Source organism: Penaeus vannamei, chromosome 2, assembly GCF_042767895.1.
Source record: "Penaeus vannamei isolate JL-2024 chromosome 2, ASM4276789v1, whole genome shotgun sequence".
NCBI classification, from domain to species: domain Eukaryota; kingdom Metazoa; phylum Arthropoda; class Malacostraca; order Decapoda; family Penaeidae; genus Penaeus; species Penaeus vannamei.
Window position 1 is genome coordinate 33,610,866 of NC_091550.1, and position 3,743 is coordinate 33,614,608.

The 3,743-nt window shown below is 35.0% G+C and overlaps 1 protein-coding gene across 1 annotated transcript in view; it reads right to left on the reverse strand.

Moving 5' to 3' along the window:
• Positions 1-963: 963 nt before the first annotated feature.
• LOC113810987 (pH-sensitive chloride channel 1) overlaps positions 964-3,743 on the reverse strand; it is a 97,811-nt gene continuing 95,031 nt past the window's right edge. Inside the window, exon 10 of the mRNA XM_070132228.1 lies at positions 964-3,743. This exon is cut by the window's right edge and continues 6,984 nt beyond it. The gene's annotated coding sequence lies outside the window, so the exon portion shown is untranslated.

Genomic DNA, 3,743 nt, shown 5'->3' on the forward strand with positions numbered 1-3,743 from the left:
ATGACATATTGGAAACTCGATAAGAACAACGAGATCTTCACTATAATTAAGAAGATGAGTGATGAAGACAGCGATGAAAGTTGTAGATTTCCTAAACGTCGATTCGACGTAGAAAAGGGCTATGTTGGATAAGAATCACAAAGTCACAGTTCTAAGAAACAACATAAATGTGAAATAAAAACCACTAGTTGTATAACATGCATCTTTTATTTCACATTCGATAATATTGTTTTACATACGGGCGAAGCCCCAAGGGCGAGCGAGCAAGCGCCGCAGGCCAAGCAACCTGGTGTAGCCAGGTCCCCTCATCAGAGGCTATTTCTAGATTGTGTATGTGTGTATATATGTATATATATATATATATATATATATATATATATATATATATATATATATATATATATGTCTGTGCGGCTGTCCGTTTGAGTCTTTGTATTTGTGTATGTATGTATGTATGTATATGTATATATGTGTGTGTGTGTGTGTGTGTGTGTGTGTGTGTGTGTGTGTGTGTGTGTGTGTGTGTGTGTGTGTGTGTGATTGGGTGTACACTGTAGATGCACACATACACACACACGCGCGCGCGCGTTTATATATGTCAATAATTATCAAAACCTTTATTACTATTACTTAAAGATTTAATATTTTACAATTAGTAATCACAGTTGTCGTCAAATAAACAACATTAAATATCCTTTAAAATGGATCTTAGTACCTTGTCGATGAAAGATACTGGAGAGAGAGAGAGGGAGAGGGAGAGAGAGAGAGAGAGAGAGAGAGAGAGAGAGAGAGAGAGAGAGATAGAGAGAGAGAGAGAGAGAGAGAGAGGGAGAGAGGGAGGGAGGTAGGGAGGGAGGAAGAGCGAGAGAGAGAGAGAGAGAGAGAGAGAGAAAGGAAAATCATATAACAGGTATTTACATAGATCCCAGTTTACCTACATTTCAGGATAAAAAGAACTCACACTCGATTGTAGAGTAGGGCATTTAATGCAAAATTATATACATCTTTTTTTATATACATAAAGAAATAGGAAACCATCATATGATAGACAATATATGGATGACTGACATCACCAAGCTGTTGTGGATCACGCTGGTATTGTAGACAAGGATTTGCCAATAATGTGAGATGATGGAAAGAAACTCTTAGAAAACCTAGCTTTGTAATCTTTGCAAAGTGACATTCTTATCCCTAAAAAATCATCTTAGATTTGTATTTATTCACCTATCTGGACCAAAAAGGAGGGAGGGGGATTACCTCATAAAAATCAATGCGCTTAGTCTGTTGAGTGAGGACAGTAAGTAAGCTTAGCCAGGTAAATATTGTAACAATTATTTTGCAGGTGAAGTACTTCTTTTCCTTTATCTTTTCTTTGTAACTTCAAGGCATGTTGATATATGTAAATATCTAAAAGACAAAATGGATGATATCAAGTATCATACTTCAATAACTTTACGAATATAAAAAAGAAAATCATATTGTGTGATGTGTAGAAAAGTTCTTTAAGATTTATTTGTATGATTATTGTTAGATAGCTCAAATACATGCGAAAATGTTTTCTACTTTGTGTTAGAACATCCTGGCCAAGTAGATGAAATATAGATAGCATATGAGAAACCCTCTTTATGTTGGTTCGAAGAAAAGGTAATTTAAAGGAAACCGTGAATAAAGTAAACAAACAGAATTATCCAAGTCAGTGAACTGGCCTATTTTAGGAAATAGTTTTATATAGTCAAAGGTGGGAGACAGGAGTCGTTACTATATTGGTTGTCTCATATGTTTTCAATACTCATTCAGTTACCCACAATGTCCTCTACTTCAGTGTAAGCCTGACTATCAGACCACTACTGTTTGTCACACTAGTGCATGTGTTCCAAAGCCTGGCATATTAAGGGTCCAAATTTATGGGTCACTAAGAATATATATCTGAAATCCTTTTTTTCCGCTTTCTAATAGTGTATATGCTCCCATTTTTGTGTTAAAAGTGTACATATTCAATCACAAAATTCCATTAAATTTACCATGTGATACCTACGAAAAGTAAAAATTGCACTTAGAGTTTACGCAAATATAAAAGATGACGCCATGACAAAGAAAATGGTTCCCAAACATGATTATATTTATCTCATTCCTTTAACATTTGCCTTTAAATATGGACCCAGTAAAAGTGCAAACTTCCATCATTAAACAGAGCCAGCTAAACTCAGCTCTTCTGAACCACTCTTATCCAGGCTGGGCGGGGGCGGGGAGGGGGGTGATCACGTGACGGGTGTGAGTAATGAGACATGAAGGAGCGGCAATACGTGAGGCGATGGTACATGACAATTTCTCGTCTCTCTTCTTGGATGGTGAGTGATTAACATTACTTACTTAACATGAAATATGCTGAAAATGACTAGATTACAGAGATGTGTTTACAATGGTGCACATAAAAAGTTATAATAATTGAATCTTGAACATCAAACCATAAAATCAAAGTTCATAATCTTTCTAACTGATATCATGCATATGTATTGTCTTCGAGCATCTTTTTAACTATCTAAGTAAACAAATTTGCCAAATATCTCCGACTGATTCCTAACATAAACTTCATTTGCAAATACCATGTACAAATAGTTTACAAAATGATTTCCTTTGTCATTACGTATTTTCTCTCTCTTGTATTTACTATTTTTCTCCTGTAAGATATTTGGCAAGTTCTCATTTCACTTACACACATACTGATTTTTTTTTAATCTGTATCTTTTGTATAATATTTTCTAAAGAATATAAATGTAACATATTTTAAAGTCATAAAGGTAAGTGGATGGAGATACGATCAGCGTGTGTGTGTAACTGAGACGACGGCACCAGCTAGAGGCAAGGCCATTCACAGTGGCAGAAGTTCTTTCATTTGTTTTGCATTTATCCTGCATGGCGAGCGAGTCACCCTGCTCGAATCACTTGAAAAGGGGGAATTTAAAAGGGTCTACATTACCTAGATGAAATGTTTCAAGACATTTTCACAATCAAAAAGTACATCTAATATTAATTTACCTATGCATATTTTGCTGTAAGCCAATTACCGATACAGTCTCGCTTTTCTTTGCAAGTAAAAGTAAATATTAACCCTATAACCTAACATCCTGGAAATATCCCAATATATCCAGGTTACAAAATCTCCTCCTTTGCAATTTTATTGTAGAACTTGCAAAATAAAGAAACACTTTTCACGCTGTGCTTAAAGTTATCTCTCTACCACCAAACCTTACCCAATGGATGAACAAGAAATTTCCCGATACATTCATGAATATAAGATAAAAAGTACGAATTTAAAATGATACAAATTTTAAGTACAACATTTTTTTTCTTATAAATATTTTCTTTCAATGTAAATTCTATAACAATATAAACCATACTAATGAAACCCGAACACACTGTGCGCTGGTGTATGCCTCCAACAAGCTTGAGAACAGGCGGTTCCTCTATGTACACTTTGATACCGGTAAGGACCGAAACTCGCTACCAAACATAGCGAGAGGGAATCGGGTCAGCGGGTTAGCGTTGGGAGAGAGATATCCGTCCCCGGTGGAATTGGCTGTTGATTTTGTATAAATGTTGTTAGTGATATTTTATTATATATATTTTTTTCTTTTTACCTGATATTCCAAAATTAACAATATCACTAACTGAAACTATATGGTTTCCAATATAACTTTCAAGGTCTATTGATATACATTGTGGTCATGATCAAATCTTACAAT